Source organism: Arvicanthis niloticus, chromosome 8 (genome assembly GCF_011762505.2).
Source record: "Arvicanthis niloticus isolate mArvNil1 chromosome 8, mArvNil1.pat.X, whole genome shotgun sequence".
Lineage (NCBI taxonomy): Eukaryota > Metazoa > Chordata > Mammalia > Rodentia > Muridae > Arvicanthis > Arvicanthis niloticus.
The window spans coordinates 32619861-32643074 of record NC_047665.1 but is presented as its reverse complement, the minus strand read 5'-3'; the positions used below and the strand labels follow the sequence as shown (position 1 = coordinate 32643074).

Genomic DNA, 23214 nt, shown 5'->3' with positions numbered 1-23214 from the left:
CAGAAGCCCTGGTCTTCAGCAGCATTATGAAATCAACTTTTCCATTAGGTATTCCTACTGCTTTTTTAATCATGTTTAACCATCTGGCAACCCAATAACAATTATGTATAAGTAATAAACATGGCAAAGAATAATATGGTGAGAGGCATTGGTTAAATAAATAGGACCTGGCTTTCAGGCTGCCAGTAACTCATTCGCTGGCTTGGCACAAGCCTCCCATATATGTGAGCCTCCATTTACTGAGCTGTAAACAAGTCTGAGTTAAGTGCTATCAAGACTTCTTTCCTCCATTACAATGCACAACACACTAACCATGTCTTAGACTTAAGTTTTAAGCCTATTCGTATGTGGTCCTCCCAGATTTCTGTTTGTATCATCCTTATCTAAACCAAACATTAGCCTACCTCCAAAGCATGTCGGACGGGCTGCCCTCCGCAAAGCACTGACATCAAACAGTTCCTAGAAGGTCCTTGAAATCACCACTCAACCACCTCCCTCACAAGGCTTTTGTTAAAAACTCATAAATAAGGGCTGGAGAGATGGCTCAACAGCTAAGAGCACTGACTCCTCTTCCTGAGGACCTGAGTTCAGTTTTCATTGCCCACATGTTGGTTAAAAATCATCCATAACTGCAGTTTCAGAGGACCTAAAACCTCTGCACACATGTGGTACACAGACTTGCATGAAGGCAAAATACCCATAACATAAAAATAAATAAAATCTCAAAATTTAAAGATAGGTGGCTCAGTGGGTTAAGGTACCTGCTATGAAAGTTGACTACCTGAGTTTAAAACCAAAGATCCACACAGTAAAAGGAGAAAACAAACTCCCACAAAAGGAGAAAACAAACTCCCACAAGCAGTTTTCTGACTTTTATGTACATAAGCACAAGTGCAAGTATCCACAGATTCACACACACATACATCCATAGAATAAATAATAAGCAAACGCAATTCTAAATTAAATGTTTTTAAAGATTTATTTTATTTATTTTATGTGAGTACACTGTCACTCCCTTCAGACACACCAGAAAAGGGAATCAGATCCCATTACAGATGGTTGTGAGCCACCATATGGTTGCTGAGAATTAAACTCAGGACCTCTGGAAGAGCTCTTAACCACTGAGTCATCTCTCCAGCCCCTCTAAATTAAAAGAGTGTGATTAAAAGAATCTGTAACATGCCTAGCACTTGAGCACTAATTTTGAAATGAAAATGTCCCCCTCAAACTAATTTACCTACAAGAAAAAAACAAGAATCATTACCACCTTTACTAGATGGACCACACACAGTGCTCCCCACAACTGATCAATAGCATTGGATCAACCCACATTAACTCAAAATTAAACAAACTGACACCATTTGCATTTAATTGTGTATCTCTGCTCCTTCTCAGAGGTACTGAGGCTTTTATGATCATTTGCCCAACATTCATCAATAACACCAATTTTCTCTGTAATCTGACCTAAACACAGGCTGCAGGGAAAGCAAGACAGGAAGAACTTAGCAATGCCATAGAAAGGAAACTGCTAGTTCCCTCAGGGATTTGTGATCAATCTAGCAGGAGTGTTTGTCATTCAGTACACAGAACCTGAGAATGAAAACATGCTAGGTTTTATACAGATGTGACTCACGTGATGTACATCCTAATCTAATAGCATACAGAAAATGACTTTTATGAATCTGATACAAGCTTAAATGTATCAATGGTGTTTGCTAGCAAGAAATAAAAAATGAATAAAAAAATAAAAATTATTCAGAATAAAAAAATAAATGTTGTAAGTTGGAAGGAGGACATGCTGCAGGGAAAATGGAAGAAAGAAATGGCTGAGTGGATACGGTCATTCTTCAAAGAACACAAATATGAAGTTCTCCATATATTTATGGAAAATTTATAGTTTAAAAAATATTATTAAAAATAACTTATTTCATATATTATTGATATGTGTAGATTAGATAGATATAGATAGATAGATAGATAGATAGATAGATAGACGGACAGACAGACAAATGAATTGTGGATGATAGGTAGATAAATAGGTGGATTATGGATGACAGAGAGAGATAGTAGAAATATGCGAGTGGGCATTCTGTTTCCGACTTTAATCAGATTTACTTGCAATAATCAAAATATTATACATGGGGCCTGTTCAGTGACTGAAATGCCTACTAGCAGTTACAGTAGGCTTAACAGCAGATGGAAAAGAGGAAAATACAAGATGTGAGCTCTCTATGCCTTTGCCAATCCAAGGCCATCGTTGATCTAAGAAGTAATCTGGTCAATAACCAGAAACCCCATCTAAACAGGTAGATTTGTATCAGCTGCCTGCCCCAGGAGATACACAAATGAATGTGTTCACACAATTTTTAGTAGAAAAAAAGAAAAATCATATATCCAAATGCAAACCACTACAAAAAGGACCACGGTGGGGAAGGAACTCACTGATCATGTCAAACATAAAGTCTCCAGTAAAGTAAGAGCCAACATTAAATGCATTAAAATCAGTATATGATTTTTCATAATTACAAAGCAAATCACAAGCCTTCTAAAATGAGCCACCGACCGTGATGAGACCCATGTACTGAGCATGTCATAGCACTGCTGCTAGAATGTCAAACTGCTGCTCCCTTTTCCAGTAAGGAAAGGCAAGCTGTCAGACATCTTTCTGATATCCTGACAGGATACCACAGCTAATTTCTGGAAAAGACGATCAGTAAACCAAGTGTGTTAGATTAGCCTTTTATGTGGCAGTCAATCACAGCTGCACATGCTACAGAAGGAGTTAACATTTTGCTCACTATACCTTAAGCTATCAAGAAGACCAATTTTATGCAAATCTTCATCAACTGTAAATGGGGCTGGGTTAATAATCATGGGTCTAAATTCCACATGCAAATTAGATTTAAACACCTAAGACACAGTTATCCTAAGAACACTGCCTGTCACAGAACCTTTTTATTTGGTACATAATGTAATCTTTCATATCCATAGCATTTGAAGGCTTAACACACAAAGCTAAATGAGCCAAGTCAGATGCAAATTTTAACAAAACTCTTTTGAGAAACACAAATAAATAATACAGGTGGCAGTGTTTGTATAAAGCACCCAGTTTTGCATCAGTAAGTTTGCATAGGATGGATCAAACAGAAACAGATACAGAAAGAGCAGTCTGTCTTCTCCAGGAACTTACGATTCTCAAGATGAAACTAACAACATACCCAAGCTGAAATCCTGGGAGTGGCTGACAGGTGAAGAAATATAAGCACATGAATTCATGTTCAAGTAGAAGATTACTAGAGTCTGGTCTAAGTAATGTTAGTATTATTATCAAGTACCTATTGTCTTTAAAATTATGCTTTTAAAAGTGGAATAAAGGGTAGAAAATCTAAAATACATCTGGCAGCATTTGTATAACTGAGGAATATGTTTCTACATAAAAAGACATGGAAGCAAAGCAAACATGAGATTTAGACAGAAACAAAAATTTTGCATGGAAATTTTTTTCACATTTTGAGTATTTTAACTTGTGATGATACCAACCAACTACCTAAATAATGAATCAATAAAACTAAATGAAAGGATAAAATGATACGGCCACACACAGCTCAATAGCAGAAAGGACTTGCATTAGCTACAGAAACTAAAGGGGGAACTTCATCATTCTCGTTGATTGCGATTAAATTTGGCACATCAAAAGGCATTAAAGATCTTATGTAATTATAACTTTAAAATAAAACCTCCATTAGTGCTTTTGTTATACACAAAGCCTCCAGAGAACAAAAGTAGAACTACCTAAATCTGTGAAAATAAGTGTTCCCTTCATTTTCCAGAAGCAGACATCTTAAAGCAGAGAGCAAATGTATTGTAATTACCTTCATTCATAGTGCTAACCAAAAAAAAATGCTAATTAATTATTAAAGTTGATAAAAATTAACTATTTGAAATGTTCCATTTGATTCTAGCTTGTTAAGTTTATATGTATGTTTTAATAAACATAACAGGCATTTCTCAGAAGGCCACCACTTATAAATTTTAAATGTGTCTATGCTAATGACAGGGGTCATGTAATTAATGAATGATTTTAGTCCCATGTGTCAGACACATAGCACATGTCACATTTAATGTAGATGTTGGAACACATTCTCTAGTCAAAACTGGCAGTAACGTAGCTTTTGGTCAGCGGTACATTAGCCTCAAGAACAAAACTAAGCAAGCTGAGGTTTCCATTTAAAAACAACTTTGCCTTCTGGGAAAAAAAGAAAAGAAAATTAGCATGTGACATTAAGAAAAGCTATTTTGGATGGTTACAGCTTTTCCTTGATTCCAAATTGCTTTTGAGTGCTTTCTGCAGCTCTTCCCATACATAAAAATTTAAACAGATGCAGTCCCCTACTCTGTTTCTGAAATTCTCCACTGCAATCCTTCACAACTCTATGTGGTCTATGACTATCACATTCAAATAACAGGGCAACTCAAGAAAAAAAGCCCTAAGTGTCTACCCTCTCACTCCCAGACATGTAACAACATCACCACACAGTATTAATATGTATGATACAATGGCAAAAATATCTTAGTGGTTCTGATTGATAGTATCTAACCTAAATATTCACAATCTGTTACTCTAATAAACAAAAGCAAAGAAATTTTCTCATGTATGGTTCTAGACAACTATGGAATCAAAAAGTCCACTAATAATTTCAAAGAGCTACTTAAATAAAAAAAAAAAAGAAACAAGATTCTTTCCAGTCTGTAGTCAAATTTTTATATTGTCTAGAGCAATATCTTAATGATTCCCATAAAACCCCAAAAGAAAGTAAATAGTTTTCCTAAACATGTAGCTTTGCACAATGTTTTCTTTGGCATGGTACACTCTCACCCCATAGGTATTTCATATTACTCTATAATAAACTCATTTTCTATACTAAGAGAAAAAGAAAAAAGGCTAACATTACCAGATTTCAATTTTTTCCTCTCACAAAACTGAACTTAAGTACATAACTCTACAGAATAAAAACAGATAACTGCTAATTTAGAGCGGAGACATATTAATTTATTACTCACAGAAATAAAAGCACATTCTTAGGACCATGATAGTGACAACAGCAAAAATAGAAGGTGGAAGGGTGGTTAAACAGCTAAGAGCACTCGGTGCTCTTCCAGAGGACCTGGGTTCAGTGCCCAGCACCACCCGGAGCCTTACAATGGCCTGTAGCTCCAGCTCCAGGGGATCTGATGCCCTCTCCTGGTCTCCACAGACACTACATGTATTTGCTGTGATGCATATATATGTGTCTGTATGTATCTATGTATATATACACACATGCACATATATAAATACACACACATATATACAATATATATATATATATACTCAGACACACATAAAATTAAAAAGTCCTTTTATAAAAAAAGAAAAATGTTCAAAGCAGATTAGACACTTTAAAAGGTGGCCTCTGACACAACTTACAAGAAGAATTAGAAAACAATAAGAAAAGTTCAAAGTGTAATTTCACTAATTTTCCTATGAACCTTTGAAAGATTGCCAAATAGACTTAAGCAAAAAGGGAGGGGGAACTTTAATAAAAAAAAAAAAAATTCTACCTCATCTAGGCTGCAGTTGAAGCGCTAGAGGGAAAACACTGAAGTAGCAAGACAACTTCAAAGAGATTCTGTAATCGAAGATGCCGCACTCTTGCCTGTCTCGTCTCAGAGATTAAAGAAGATTTTTAAAGCTGTTCCATGGACATAGAGATCAAACATTTATAAATGTTTATCATTTTACAAGTCCTAAATCCAAAGGTGGGCTCAAAGAAATAAGAGTAACAAAGGCAGCAAGGAGGAAAGACGAGCTATTGGGCGAGGCAGGCGCTCAGAGGGTGGCTTTGAAGAACATACTTGGGGGCTACAAGGAAGGAAAATTCTCTCTGAAAATCTCATTGCAAGAAGACCACAATGAAGCACAGTGGAATGCTATAGAAGTGGCAGCAGGGCAGGCTGAAGCACCATCTACTTGCCTTTAAGAGACATTAAAGTCTGCTTCTATAGCAGACCAAGATCACCATATAAACCTCATTAGGTCATGCCTTATCAATGAAAAGCTCAATCCATTCTTTATATATACTTGTTACTGTTGTGTGTGTATGTGGGGGTGGGAGTGCTATGTGTGTACAGGTACCTGATGAGGCCAAAAGAGTCAGATGCTCTTGAGCTAGAGTTACAGGTAGAGAGCTGCCTGACTTGGGAGCTGGGAACTGAACTTGCCCTGTGGAAAAACAGCAAGTGCTTTTTACCAATGAGCCATTTCTCCAGCCCCAAGAATATGTATTTTTAGTGTCTGAAAGCTTATGGACAACTAATGAATATTATTATCTCAGTCAGCTTTGTACAAATTTCCCTTCCCATAATGAGAAAGGAGTATGCAGATGAAAAAGGAGAAAACTGGATCCCTATGACAACAGCTGGAGCCAATCAGCTGCTGAGAATCAGACACACACCAGTGAGGTGATGATGAAATCACACTGACAGAGTTCTCTTACTCATGTCTCTTACTGGCTATCCATTAAGTCACCACTTAATATGCTAATAAAATAAACCTAGGGCTGGTGAGATGGCACAGCAGCTAAGAGGACTTTCTCTAGCAGAGGACCCAAGTTCAATTCCTAGCACCCACATAACAGCTCACAGCTATATGCAACTCCAGTTCTGGGAGATGATATACTCTTCTAGCCTCTGGTGGCAAAAGGCATGCATATGATACATAGACTTACATGGAAGCAAACCACCCACACAGAAAATAAAAATGATTTCTTACTTAAGGAAAACTAAGCCTACGCTCATTATTAGTGGGTATCACTATGTCATCCTATTAATGAGCAGACATTCCAAAAAAAAAAAAAAAACCCACCCCCACCCCCAAGGGTCATGGTGCTGGAATAAAACTCAAAGTTTTGCTCATGCTAGACAAGCAATCCACCTCCTACAACCGTTTATCTGCAGAATCACCAGACCTAATATAGGTGTCTACCATATACGCACTCATCTATTCATTCTTGTTGCCTAAACATCGGCATTATCTAAATAAGGACAAAGCAAGCATCTAAACTAAATGAGGTAATTCTAATGTTTATACTAAAATTAGACAAATTTGCTTTCATTCTTAAAGGCTTATGTTGTTTGTATGGAGGTACCATTGCTTATATGAAGGTAGCATTGTCTGTATAAAGAGAGATATTATTTGTATGGAGGTGTGCTGGCTAGTTTTATTTTGACACAAGACAGAGCTATCTGAAAATAGCAAACCTCTACTGAAAAAAATGTCCCCATTTTCTTAACTAGTGATTACTGGGGGAGGGCTCAGCCCATTGTGGGTAGTGTCGTGCCTGGGTAGGTGGTCTTGAGTTGTATAAGAAAGCAAGCTGAGCAAGCTATAATAAATAAGACAATAAGTAGCATCCCTCTATGGCCTCTGCATCAGTCCTGCCTCCAGGTTCATGCCCTGTTTGAGTTCCTGTCCTAACTTCCTTCAGTGATGGTCTATGAATGTAGAAGCTTAAGCCGGAAAAAAAAAAAAAGCCCTTTCCTCCCCAACTTGCTTTTGGTTATGGTGTTTCATCATAGCAACAATAACCCAACTAAGATAGATAGTATCATTGTATGGAGATGTCATTGTTTATATGGTGGTATCATTGTTTTTAATGGAGGTATTATTATATTTAATAAGGTATCACAGTTATGTAGGCCAGACGTTGAGTTTGAAATGGATAATGTCCACCTTATATTTGAGTCAGTGTCTGTCTCATACTCTACCTTGCTGCTTCATCCAGACTGGCTGACAAGCTCCCAGGAGCCCCCTGCCTCTCACACTGATGCACTAGACTTAGAAGTATATACCAATTTTTACATAGGTTCTAGGGATCTAAACTCAGGTCATCATGCTTGTGAAGCAGACACATTGCCCACTAAGCCATCTCCCCAGCCCTTATCCATTATTCTACAGACAGTTTTTATTCATTAACCAACAGCAGAAATCACCTTGGCTGACAGTTCTACTCATTGATAAACACTTATCAAATGTCTACTATAGGCTGACCATTCTTATACAGCAATATCACAGACAAAGAAGAAAAGAAAACAGCAAATCAATACATGACTCATGAGGTGATGATTATTATTCTAAAGAAATGAAGAAAATTAGAGATGAAGGCCTTTTATACATGACTTGAGGGAAACCTCTCTGATAAAATAACATGTGAGCAAAAACATGACATGAGCAAACAAAACAGGTAAACAATGGGGAAGAAGAACATTCCAGACACAAGAGGATTATAAATTCAGGTGCACGTTTGGTATGTTCAAAGAACAGTAAGAAATCAAGGTGTGGTCATTTGAATGAAATGTTTACCACTGTCTGAGGCATGAATACTTGGTCCACAGTTGGTGGCACTGTTTGGGTAAATTTAGGGGGTGTGGCCTTGCTAGAGGACCTATGTCACTGGAGGAGTAGCTTTGAGAATTTAAGGATTTGGGCCATTTCTAGTTCACTCTCTGCTTTGTGCTTATGGTTCAAGATGTGAACTCTCAACTTCCTGATCCTCCTGCCACGCCTTCAAGCCACTCTCATGGACTCTAACCCTCTGGAACTACAAACCCAAACAAAACTCTTTCTTCTATGGGGTGCTTTGACAATGCTTTCACAGCAATAAAAAAGTAACACACAAGATGACTGCGGTGATTAGAAACAGAATCAATAGAGATGTTCAGCTCAGAACATGTTGGGACACAACAAAACTCTGCTCTTCACTCATGTGGTTACCTCCATTTAAATTTTTAAAAAGTAGAATTTAAAACTCAATTCTTTGGTTGCACCAGGAACTAGGCCATGCCAGGTTAGAGGCTACTCTATCCATAAAAATAAATAAATAAATAAATAAATAAATAAATAAATAAATCTAACTTTGGTTTTCTATCCTCTACTCTGAGCTAGAAATATAACCCAGGGTCTCATGTAGGTAAATGTGTACTATATTACAAGCTATATCTCTAACCTGAGTGTCTCAAAACATTTCCTAACAAGGATATAAAAAAAAAAAAAAAACAGTTGTAGAAGGGAAAGCAAGAGTAGAATCCAGCTACTATTCAGAAGGGGAGGTGGGGACATAGGTTAAGTGGGAAAAAAGTCAGAGTCTGAAAGTATTCATACCTTAGTGTGGACAAAGTGGGATGTATGAACAGTTGTGATGTGACATGAAAACAAGAATATTTCTTCTTGACTCCAATTCTTTTGGCCCAAGCAACTGGAAGAGGCCAGTGTTCCTCTAAATAAGACTGAAAGACTGGAGGAGCAGCCTCTGGGAGAGTTGAAGAGTTCTGGACAGGGTAAATCAACATTGCTCCACATTCAAATGATAAACAAGAGGGAAAGTCAAGAGAGCAAAAGAAATATACCACTGGGAGGCATCCACATAGGGAGGGGACTCAAAAGCTCAGAGGACCATAAAACTGAAAAGTACTTGAGTACAAACAGCAGCCTTGGAGATGGCATCAAGTGAGGAGGACCTTGCTGTCATCCTGCAAAGAATGAAGGAACAGCCCAAGAATACTAGAGAAGCAATAGCCAGGGGTATTCCGCTCAGGACAGAAGACAGCCACCCCTGAAAGAAAGAGACCAACTCCAGTGAATGCTGACAAATGAAGACAGAAGCGCTAAGGAATGACAGTTGCCCTTGGCCATGAAGAGGTCACTGGTGAATTTGATAAAAAGGGCCTGACTTACAGAAGAAAAAACAGTATCATTAGAGAAATAGGAAAGAACAGCAAAAAGAAAAATGGCCAATGTTGGAAGCCAGGAGGGAAGTGCATAGGGCAGAGAAGACCTCACACAACAGCTCAGCAGACCAATTATGGAGTATGACAAAGGGACCACAGAGTCCATGCATGAAGGACACTCATCAGACCTGCAGATTTGCTGCAGGAAGACACTGCTCCTGATGGCTCTAAACAACCATCTACCTCACTAGATTGACAGCCTTTCAAAGGAATTGGCTGTTGTAATCATCTACGTTGTTAACACTAACAAGCTTGCACGCTTTAAATTATTCAAGAGTTGTACTGAGCAAATAAATTGATAGAAAGACTGAATACCCAGAGACCTCAGCTTAAGCCTTAACCAACATAGGCCTTACCAGTCAGATCTGAGCTGTGAATACTCAGCATCACACAGAAGGAGCTCAAAGCCATCACCAGCCACATCCCATCCTGTTCCCTTACTGTCCTGCTGATTACTGGGAAGGAGAGCTGTATTTCCTGCCTACACATACAGAAATTATATCCATTTCATTAAAAATACAGAACTGGGCTAGAGACATGACTCACTGGGTAAAGCACTTACCACCAAGCTTGACAACCTGAGCACATATCCTCAAACCGCACGTAAAAGTTAAACATATGGACATATGGCCAAAGGCTGTACTCTGACCTCCACACAGGGCTCACACTCTCACATATAAACACACACACACACACACACACACACACACACCATACACTCACATATCACACATACCCCAGCCTTCAACCAGCTAACCTCCAACTGTCCCATTTACTCATTATAGACCAGTCAGGTCTGATGCTTCTAGAATATAATTCTGCCCTTAAACATTCTAGACAGTACCTTACCTACTGTGATTAGATCTGATTTCTATGTGGCTCCCTCTGGTACCTAGACTCACAAATATCAAAAATTCCTATTTAAAAAAAAAAAGTCTACAGAATGAGATTAGAAACTAAATACGTACAATGTAATTTAATTTCCTGAGTCCACTCTAAGAGGAAAGATTCCAAAAACAAACCAAATGTGAATGAATGCAAAGTTGCATTTGGGGATGGAGGGAAGGAAGCCAGAATATGACCAACACCACTCCTGTTCTGATTTCTTAGATTTCTGGTATTCATTAAGGAGGCAAATTCAAATCCAAACCCCAAAAATGTTTTCGATGTGTTCAAAAACATCAAACTTTCTTAACTCTAAAAACCTCCAATAGACTATGCTTATTAAATCTGCCAAATTTGACAATGATAAAAACAAATCTTTTTCTAAGAAACATGGTGAGTGGCTGATGAGATAGCACCATGGATAAAAGTGCTCGACACCAAGCCTGATGGCTGAGGTCCATCCTAGTGCCCACACCGTGGAAGGAGAGGACTGACTCCACAAGCTATGACCTCCACACACATGCTGTGGCACATGTGCACACACATACATCATGCACACACAAACATATAAAAAACAAAGAAAAGTAAAAAACATCATAAGTAGCCAAAATTACTTAAGGAAGTTCCTCCTTCCAACAGTGAGCTCCAACTTTCAGGACACATCCACCACAACAGCACTGCCCACACCACGCTGACTCTTGGCGTTCCCATTCTAAAGTCCGTTATCCCCCACCGCATTCAAGTGCTGACCCCTGAAGACAGCCTACACCACTATACTAGGAGTTTGAGTTCTGCAGATTATTACACAAACATTGTGTGTCGTTCATCTTCCCAGATCACACAAAGGCTTTAATCTTCAAACACGAATCACAGGCACATGCATTCCAGACACACATCAGTGTGTGCTAAGTGCAATTCAATGTTAATAACACATCAGACCTCTACTCTTGCACTAAGAATGCGAGTTATAGACATTTACGATACTGAAAACATCAGGATGATAAACATCTGTCCTCTGACTCAGGGATCAAAAACCTCTAATAAGGTGAAATGAAACAGAGATACAGGAAAATGAAGAATAGGGTCAAAGAGCTACTACACTTGTGGTAAGGAAGGGTAGTCAGTACATGTGGTGGCCAGAGAAGAAAAAAACCTAGGATAAAACAGACCCCTGACGGACTTTCTCTGCAGACAGCACTGGCCAGCCACCAAGCTAAAGTCCAAGGTAAAATCAAGTTTACTGTACTTTAAAAAAAAGTTACCCTCCATTAAAGAGTTACTTTCTACATCCCCAAACAAATAGAGCAGGGGCAATCTCTAACTCTGTTGCCCGCCATTGGATCTCCTTCCCCCAACTGGACTGTCTGGTTGGGCCTTACTGGAAGAGAAGATGCTTAGTCCTACTGTAACTAGATCTCCCGGGATGAGGTGATCGACAAGAAGGGGCTTTTCCTTCTCTGAGGAGAAGGAAAGAGGTAATGGGAGGAGGGATTTGTAAGGGTGAAATAGGAAGAAGAGAAGGGAATGGGGGCTGAGATCAGGATGTTAAATAAATAAATAAATAAATAAATAAGAAAAAAAGAATTACTTTCTATTCCTAATAATATCATGTCATTGCATAAGCATAAAGTCCAGCTGCTGGAAGATCCTCCTCCCTCAAATGCCAAATGGGTAGACTACAGCCTTCAACAGCTCATTCCTGCATGCACCATTGTTTTGTATCCATTATATGAAATTGGTATCGCTCCATCGCAAACAACTAAATGTCATGGGCTTCGTAGGTACCCTGAAAGCCCACATACCAAACACCAATGTCAAGGACCTACTGTGGGTGTGCCCAATCCTTTCAAGTACAAGGACCCCAAAAAGGAATGTGCACTGTTAGCTCCCATCATCCAATTCACACACATGTGTACTCCACAGTCTACTCCAAGGACTCCTGCCACTCAAGCACATCTTGAAACAACTCCAAACTGGTTAACAACTAGTTTGCTGAGGCATAAAGTACTTCTATTGACTCCTGGGGCCAGAGAGTACAAATTGAAAACCAGCCCTTCCTACATATCCTGCCCCCACTTGCAAAGAAAAACTATACCATTCTAAGACACGTATTGTAAACTGTACACACATTATAAAGAAGCTCTAATCCTTAAATCTGTTTGATATTCTGAATTTCTACTAACGCCATCTCCTGGGTCAAGGAGTAGGTTAGGTATGGGGGCAAACAGGCATACAGCATGATGAACACACACCAAGGCAGAAAACCACTGTCCAGATGCAAACACAGCTCCACCAGTACCATCTTGGTGACTTTGACTCAGTCCTTTCATGTGTAGAAAGTGGAATAAAAAAAGAAAACTTTTCCAGTTCTCAAAGTTTTGAGAATTAACATATGCAAAATCAGAGATGTCACTGAATAAGCTATTAGGTAAATGCTAGCAAAGCCAACAGTACAGATACAGGATTCATTCAAGTCTGAGCACTGTCAAAGGAGAGGACGGCTCAGGAGTTAAGAACACTTGCTGCTCTCCCAGAGAGCCTAAGTTGGGTTCCCAGCCCCCATATCAGGCAGCTCACTACCACCTGTAACTCCAACTACAAGGGATCCAACACCGTCTTAATCCTTCCATCCTCACAGCAGAATCTAGACTGGGTTTTTCCTGGAGTACTTCTAGCTTAGGACTTAGGCTCATCAATACCCTGTGCTGAGTTCACAGGGAAGCAACAAGACTCAGAATGAGACACAAAGGATTCCTCTTGGCAAACACTAAGACCATCACTGCGTGTCAAGACTTTGACCAGACTGGTCTGCCTGGGGGACTGAGTGTACAAGCAGTTTGCAAGGACAACACAGTGACACCTGTGAGCACAGTTTGAAGCTAATGCCCAAGAATGTAGGCTGATACTAATTCAAACAACAGTCCTCCTCAAACACATACCATGATGGCTACCTCTAATCATCAACTAGACACGATCTATACTCACTGGGGAAGACTCTCAATGAGAAACTTAGATTATGTTGGCACCTGTGGGCATTGCAGTGAGAGATTTTTCTAAGTAGGTTAACCTAGGGTGGGAAGACACACCTGCATGTATATATTTATTCCCTCTCCATTCTGAATTGGAAAGAAGTATGTCTGTGACAAGATATTTTCTAGAATATGGAAATGTTTCTCACCTTGTTTGGAGAGATACTAACATGGGCCTATAAAACAAAATATACATTTAAAGTTTTAAGAGGTCCAACAGCAGCAGGCAGGAAGCTGAGGCAGGAGAAGCAGCTATAACTATGTAGTATGTTCCAGGACAGTGTGGGCTATACAGCAAGACTTTGTCTCAAATATCAACAAATAAGTGTCAATCATTTTAAGTGGGCCAATGAGATAGATGTGCAGTGGGTAAGATGATTACTATAAAACCTAGTGACCAAAGTCCAATCTCTGGGACCCACAAGGTAGGAGAGAACTGGCTCCTAACCGTTGTCCTCTGACCTCCATACATGCATGTCATACCATCTATATGCATACAAACACATTTGCTCACACATACAAATAATGCAAAAAAATTGAAATGTAGCCCTTTTGTTGGATAATTTTACCTAAACTTTCAAAACCTGAACAGCAAAGGCAATGAGACACAGCTTATACTAGAATCCTTCAGAGTAGAAATAGTACACAACCTGGGGAGGAAATAAGAACAAATGAGAAGTTCTGTACTAAGTTAAAGACTTAGAAGTTGGGGTCCAAGAAGGACAAATATTTGCATCTGTCCATATTCTATCTACAGCTACAGAAGAAAGGTCTGCCCTCCATCCTTGCGGCCTGTGGCATCCCGGCAGTCACCCAGAAGCGCCAGCTCCCTCTTCCCTTCATCTGCTCTAGTCTGCAGCTCTGCTTAGACCACAATACTAACACAGTCAATAGAAAGAAAGACTGAATACCCAATCAAAACAGCAATGATTTTATTAAACAGCCCAGCAGCTGTGTGAGGAGGGATTTGTAAATGCATCTGTTTTACAGGACTTTATATTTAATTCAATTTGCTCAAATCAGAGCAGCAAGACCCTCAAACTATGGACCAGACAAGGAAACAGATTTGCTAAACAGAACCCCATGCTAGCAGGGCATTTGTTGGAAGAGAATTGCACCTACTCATTCATTCACTCCTTCACACAACAGCACCTATTCCACTCTGGCTATTATGTGCCGAGCTGAGAACACAAAGCCCAAGTTCAGGCTGGTGGAGGTGACAGACAACTGAACAGATGGCTGTAACACACTAATACACACTGGCAGGTTCAATAGTACACAGAGGCTGGGTAGTGCTGTGCAGCAGAGAGCAGGGAAGATTCCCTTTGAAGGCTGCAGCTTCTCTACAAGGCAGAAAGATCGGAAACTGTACTGCAAGCACATTCACACTCACACACAAGGAGGGGTTAGCGCATGGGAATGTTTTGTTTCTAAAGCTGGGTAGACAATATATATTCTGCATCTTGCTTTTTAATGTTTTTCTCCAGAAAATATTTCATAATAAAATCTTAATTTGAGTGTATATAGACTTTGAAAGCTCTTTCCACCCCACCCACAACACACACAGCTTTTTTCCCCGTACAGACAGCTTCCTTTCCCACACAGAAGTGGCAGCGTCAGTTCATCACAGGTGAAAAGAAACGGGGAGCCGAGACACAGAAACATCATCTCAGAACACACACACACACACACACACACACACACACACACACACGGGGCCTGAACAGCGTGAGAAGATAGCCCACCACAGAACTCAACTACACTGACTCATACTTCTAATCTCAACACTCAGGAAGCTGAGGCAGGAGGACTGCTGCAAACAAAGGGCCAAACGAGGCTAGTATACAACAGGCCAGCCAAAGCTACACATCAGGTCCTTGTCTCAGTAACATCAATAAAGCGTAAAGTTTACAAAAATGGGTATGTAGAACTTATTTTGACTTCATTTTATACACAAAACAAGAAAAAAGTGATCTGCATCTTCCATGGGAAAGGTCTCCTAGAGCTGCCTACAGGCCTGCTGGCCATTACTCTCTAAGGGCATTCACTCCTCAGTGCCGGGTGCTTCCACAGTTGCCGCCTCCAACATGGCTTCGGCCAAAGCAGAAGCAGTCATGTGGGCGGAGCTCAGAAACATCAGACAAGGATGACTCAGAGCGCATCCGCTGTGAGGGCCAGGCACCACCTAGAAATGCAAGGGCAGAAAGTTCTACCTTGCTATACTGAAGATATTTCAAGTTAATGAAATTATAACTGAGCTGGGCAAGGTGAGACAGGCCTGCAAGTCCAGACTCACGAGGCTGAAGAAAGAAGGTTTGATGTTAGAGGACCCTGCACTACACAAAAAGACCCTGGCCAAAAAAAAAAAAAAAAAAAAAAAAAAAAGCAACTCACCATAAAATCTCCTAAGCTCATGAAAATGTTATGAGCTGATTTCAGCTGGGCTCATTACTATCTCAGGACCCTTGCAATGGCTCTGTGCAGCGGTGCCAGTCCTCCGTCTGTCTCCAGTAAGGCACTGAATGCCATTAACTGACCTTTTGCCTTTCTGTAGTCATTCTATAACATGCACTCATACTCTGTACTGTGTAAGGTGTGATTTGAGAGCTAATACTAGTAATTAAAATAGGAACAAAAGAGCCTGTATGTGCCAATGGCCAGCTACCAGAAGGAATTGCGGCTACTTAGCAAACTGCGACCTGTGACAGTGACATCGCTTAAGAATTTATTTTATTCAATAAATTCGGATATTTTGGAAATACAAAAAAGAAAAACAAAGATTTGAGGTGCAGAGGATGCAGCTTAGTGATAAAGTGCAGGCTTTGCACACCAAGGGACATGGGTTCGATCCCTGGCACCTCAAGGACAAGGGGACCGTGTTATACTTCACAATGCCCGACTACCAGTGAGCAACCACAGGCTGCTCTCACAGTCCATAAACAAACTCACAACACCTCACTAGCACCACCAGATGCAAACGGCGGAAAACACCTGAGACGGTTCTGGGCTCATTTCAAAGTGCAAAGTGCCACTATTCCAGTAACAAAATTCTATTACCTTAATGCAAAATGGCAACCTGAACCAGGGCACCAAAGCATCAGTGGGCATCTCAGAGCCATGGTGAGACATGTTGCACTGTAACACGCTCATTTTTCTTTTACTATTCTCATAGGTAATGATATTAGAAATCAATGTTCGCTCTGCTGCAGAAGATTAATGTAAAATAAGTCCCCTTATATCTACAGCTTAAATAACTTAAAGGATGTTAGAGGTCAAATTTTTAACATCGACTTCCCTTACTCTGGCCCTGAAGCCCTAAACTATAAAAACAGTAGTGCTCTTAGGTGCCTTCTCCTCCCCCCTCCTCCTTCTCCCTCTCCCACTTCCTTCTCCTCCTCCTCCTGGTACTTAAGTTAAAAGTAAGGGGCAAGATAGACTTGTGATGTTTTGATAGAGCCTGTTACCATGGAAATGACTGCCTTGCTCCTCATGAAGCACCATGACCTCATTGCAAATAAAAAAGGAAAAGGATGATTTCTGAGGATTCAACTGAGAGAAAAATTAATGGCTAGAGGAGAAAAAAAAATCCAAAACCTAAGAAGACAATCTGGAAAATATCACAATGTCAAGAGCTATGCTTAAGTGTACTTGGAGAACTTCTAAAAGCTTCAGCCTCCAGAGCAGTAATACTATAATAAAAAGAAAGACAATAGTAACTTCACGAGAAGATAAACCACACACTGTCTAGGTCTTGTGCTTTCTGAATAAATACATCACAGCCTCCATCCTGATAGATTATAAGCCTATGATTTTCTGTGGCTATGTTATAAAATTAAAACTGTCTTACACTTTCCCCCACTCCTAAAGCAATCTTTTCCTTTTTTTTTTTTTTTTTTTTTTTTTTTCTTTCTTTTTTGTGGTGCCCTGTTTATACAGCTTATCCCTTATCACACTGACGAGACTGGGAACCACAGCAGATGGTCCCCCAGACATAATTCTAACAGGTTTTTTGTGCAAACAAAAGATAAAGAAGGCTACAGCAATGATTTACTGATATCTAAAGTTGAAAACTGACAAAATACAAACTGCCTTTGCCTTACTGTTTGAACTGTTTATCCTTTAAACTACTAACTAAGATAGATGTGGCCAAAATTAAATATGACTTTAAAAAATACAATTTTAACAGGCACTGAGTTTTGTTCTGTGGTGCCAAAGTGTTCAAAATGACACTTTTTAAAAAACATTACCCTCCATCCCTTTTACCAGAAAAAGAGAACTGTTTGCAAATTTCTATCTCATGAAATCTGCTTAGTTGTTATACTATGAAACAAGCCACCCCTCTGGACTTTTCTTAAATAAAATGTACTTGAATTGAAATTCCCAAACTGCTTTCCCAAGAAGAGCTCACTGAAGGATGAACTGCTTGAACCAGATCTGGAATCCTGGTTGAAAAGCTAGTGTCTATTCTACTCTAAAATAATCTACCGACTGAGCACAACACAATACAACACCAGGTGGAAAATGTCCCCCAAACTGCTTACCCTTCAAGACTAAAGCCTGGTTACACATCAGCAGCTCCCTCATGACAACCTAACAGCAAAGAACACTATGTATGGCACACCTGAAAACCCAGCAAGGACCCCAAATGATAATCCATAACGAAACTGACAAGCATCTGAAATAAACCACCCAGACATCAAGAAAAATACCAGACAGACCCACAGGGCCCTTTAAAATGTAGGTCATGACTGTCAGACCATAGCAAAAACATGGCGACCCTTGATAAACATTAACTTTGATTACATGTGATCACGCACATATTTTGCTCTGAGTAACCAGTCCTCTGATGTCAGTGCTTAAGGCTGCACGTGGTGAGAATACTCATCAGCTACAAGCCACTTCACACTAAAGATGTCTGCCCTGTCATGTCTTTATGAAGGAAGGCATAGGGATAGCTTCTATCAAAGTGGTCCAACTTCTCAGGACTCCATGTTACCTCAGCTAGAATTACTTCTTACTGTCTAAGGTGCAAATATGACTGAGTTTTCCCTGAAAGGATTATCAACACAGATTAGAATCAGATCAGTAATAAGAGACCCAATCAAAGCATCTCTTACATGCTCACTTTTCGTTGAAAATTATTCACCAAGTCTCTGACTAGAAAAAAGGTGCTGTTCAATGCTGATCCCCCAATTAATCTAAGCTAATATAATGTTCTATAAAATCTACATGTGGGCAAAACTCCATGCAGCCAAACAAGAATGAGTACTCATCAAAGATAATTTATCCACACACAGTGTACTAATTCAGTAGTAAAAGCACAGTATCACCAAGTACAAATGGGAATTGGTTAGAGCCAGCTTGTCACACTACCTTCTACAGCCACAAAGCAGATGTTTGATTGTGCTAGGCAGCTATTACACATAAGAACTGAAAGCAGGAGCTAGTGGGAGACTGTGCTCCAATCAGTGCAAATCCATTACTACTACAAGAGCAGTGGGTCAGAGGTCACCTCTATGGGGCATACAGCATTCTGCAGAAACAATAGGTGTTCTCTGCACAGTGTTTTCAAATCCAATCTAAGCCACTGTACCACAGGTAAGGCACATATTTTCCTGATGTTAGAGATATCCAAAACTCATAAAAGAATGTTAAGTATTATTTGATAGTCTGTATCCTAAATGAAATAGCGAATTTATTTCTGAACACAAATCCTAGGAAACATAGTCAAAATCTAATTTTGTTTTCAGAGCGAAACTGTGGCATTCATAACTCTAAGACAATGTCCAAGTCATCACATTAATGTAAATTAAAATAAGAGCAGCATATTTTCTTCGAATTCATACTAGGTTCACTTCTATCCACTATCATTTCATAGTATGAAAAACCTTCTAGCTGAAATACGTTTACTAACAATATAACATTAGATTTTTTTCTATTGAAATTGAAATTCAAAGACGTTACCACAAAATTCTCATTATGGCCATTGTCATATGTGTGTGTGTGTGTGTGTGTGTGTGTGTATTACATTTCTACATATCCTTTTTTAATTGGCTATTAATTTACTAAAATATATTGCTCCTTGGCCTTGTGGCTAAAATCAAACGTAGTATCTGTTCTTATCAGTTTAATATTTGATACACCTATATACATATATCTTAATTCATAAATATCAACCATAGAACTGAAAAGTAAAATGGTAACACTAAAATCCATAACGGAAATTTGAACTAACGCGCTTTAAAAGGAAAACAGGCCAACAGGAAATGTGCAACAATGTGTTAAGCAATGTGGTCCTTAGGATCCCAAACTTACGAACTGTCATCATATTAGGAGGAGGTTCTGGCTACTAGCTAATTTAATACTTAAATGTTAATATAATTTCCCTAATACTACATCTGTCATAGATGGTTTTTAACCAATAAAATCAAAAACAAAATGGTATGCACGGAAGGAAAGTGCTCTCAGCCCAGACTTACACCTGCTCCAGACTCCACCGAGTTGGCATTGTCTGACTTTGTCACCAAATACTGTAATATGAGCAGAAATAAAGTACGGAACTACCATAACACAACTGAAATGTGTCGGTCCTACAGAGCATGGGAACATGTTTTTAAAAATATTAACTTTACCTAAAATAATATAAAAATATATCTAAAAACAAGGAAATTACTCGTTAGCCAATGCAAAACATGTGAATCACAACAACAGAACTGAATGACTCTCGTTACAAATGCAGCCGTGCAAACCCATGTATATGATAGATAAAGTCTAAGGAAGCACTCAGCATTTCTATGTAAACTGCGTCTGAAGGATTATTATGGAACGCACACACTGGCTGAACTTAGAGTGTTCAGGTTTTAAACATTAATTTACTTTGACTATGTGCATGTCAAAATGAAAGATTGCTGTCTGGATTCAGACATGCCATATTAATATTGAACACAGGCATTCACTTCAGGTCAGTAGTCACTCCGAGTCGGCTTCAGCAGGTGGTAAAAGTAATGCACTCATTAAAATGTATGTGGTACAAGGTTATCTCCCCAAAACAGCTCTCAAATAGAGGTAGCCTTGAAACTTGAGCATTAGATATGCTAGAACCAACTTCTAATTGTCACAAGTATAGAGAAAATTGAACTTACTCTTGCCACCTAATAACCAATAAATTTAGTTGCTTTCATCAGTATCTTCAGAGAAGTCAGAGAATTAAATTGTTCAATGCCAGCCTGGCTTCTGCCAACACAGTTAAATGTTCTTGAACCAACATATACAAACTTGGGCCTCCTTTTAGATCTTGAGTACAAGTAAGAAACATGTTCTCATTTTGGAGACCTTAGCCTATTTCTCAACTAAGTGGTGTTTTATTCCTTTCATTAGTATTAACTCCATTCAGACTAATTTCCCTGTTTGTAACATAATAAATTTCAGTTCTCCAGAATAAAGGTAAAATGTTCAAACTAGGACTTATATCAAAGACTGTATTTTTTCCCAAAAAATAAAATTACTTCTGCTCTTCAGCACCCACAACTGTATGAATACCCAGTTCCTGGGCTTTTTTATAAAGTTGTTTTTCAATGTGAAGAATAAATCCTTTTCCTGTTTTATAGAAACTACACCTAAACTTAAACAGCTATGTCTTCCATCTTCTCACTTAAAAAGCACCTAATTAATTTGCCACTCCCAGATAATCCACTTCATTTTAATAACATTAAAGCAAATATAAGCTATTGTCTTTATAGACCATTTATGCTCACAAAAAAAATTGTCAATCCATTTTGTACATAAGAGCAGAGTCTGTAAATCTGTAATTAATCACTTCACATTGCTTTATTTCCTCATTATCTACCCACTGACCAGATAAGCAAGCAGGGAGAGGGCAGGTGGACGGAGAGAGGGGAAATAGAAGTCTTCCTGCAAGGGTGAGCCCAGATCTGTCTCCTTGGCTGAATATGCAGCCTAACAGGCCTGTGATGCATATATATCTAGTGAATAAGTGAATCTATAAAGAGTGTGAGCTCACTGGACTTCATGTGTTCATCTTATTTATGAATAACCTGTGGTTCTAGAAGAGTAGATGGTGTCACTAAGACCACAAGGTAAGTTGGCCATTCCTGCACAATCTAACACTATGCTTTTGCATTTCCCCCCTCCCCACCTACATACATATTTAAGTTCAATATATCACTCTTTAGAGAAACTTGAGTCATACAAAAACAGGTATGGGTGAAGAATGTATTTGGTGGTTAGTTTTACATTCAGGAAAAAAAAAATGTCCACACTCAAAAAATCAGTAGGATTAAAACCGCACAGCCCCAAACCAAACAATCTAGTAGCTAGCGGTCATGGCTACACCAATAATAAAACCTAACTCACTAGAAATTTTCCTGACCAGAGCAAAAGCATTTGCTTGGCAGGTACAGAAGAAATAGTGAGTCAGAAAGAAATGCCCACCACTGGTCCAACGCCTCAAGGAGTCACCAGTAAGTACAGAAAGATGAGAAGAAGCAACGGAGGAAAGTAACAAAGAACAATGTGCCTTTTTATTGAGTCACCTTGAGCATGAAATCTATACTTACAGAGCCTATGAATCACAACATCTGAAAAGCACTAACAAAGCCATTCTATTTGTTTGTGCGAATACAGAGTATCAAAAACTTAAGAACTAAATACAAACTACAAAGATGCTAAACCATGTTTGTTCAGGTGGTACCAAGTCATTCCTTGTTTTGTACCTAACAACGATCAAGAACAGCACAAAGAAAAGAAAACATTTATATAACAAACTGCTCCCCATAAAATGGCACGAATATTGATATAAACCATTAAAAGTCCTAATCAAGTGCTTATTTTAAGCAAAGCTATGGTAGGTGCTATGAAAGCAAAAGGAAAAGTCGTCTTTACTTGGGCTCTTCCTAGTAAGAAGCAAAGCATAGTCAACTGCAGTGTGGCCTGGTAGGTGGGAAAGAGGATGGAGTACCGTTCAGAAATGACCTGAGTGGGGTCTGCAAGGGACAGGGACAGGAAAAGTAAGAAAAGTTCCAACAGGGCTTCCCACCTGACAGTTCTAATCAAGTTCATCACCTCAGGCAAAGTTACACAACGTGTGGGAAGAGCCATCACCCGGCCTCTCACTTATGCCATAGTCAACATGATTCATTTGTGAGAATTAAAAACCTGAGAAGAGATGAGGAAGTTCACTGACTACCAGCCATTTTTGGAACAAGATCCCATATCCTCCGACACCTAATCCCACATTTCTCTTATAAAAATCACTGGTGTCTGACTCACTGATTACCCAAAGAAGCCATCAGAGTTTGCCTCACTTCCTAATTAATACTCACCACAGACAAAGATACACAGGAGAGAAACATACACAACGAAAAGACATCTAAATAGATCAAAATCAGTTAATACGTGTTTGATTCAAATTTCTTTAGTATGGTGAGTGCGTGGAAGGTGCTGGAGTTTAAAACAT

At 39.2% G+C, this 23214-nt stretch overlaps 1 protein-coding gene and 1 pseudogene across 3 annotated transcripts in view; one reads left to right on the top strand and one right to left on the bottom strand.

Annotated features, from left to right (window-relative positions):
- The window catches only part of Cdkal1 (CDKAL1 threonylcarbamoyladenosine tRNA methylthiotransferase), a 521362-nt gene that overhangs the window by 473839 nt on the left and 24309 nt on the right, over positions 1-23214 (bottom strand). The gene's annotated exons all lie outside the window — the stretch shown is intronic.
- LOC117714468 (U2 spliceosomal RNA) lies at positions 19814-19920 on the top strand (annotated as a pseudogene).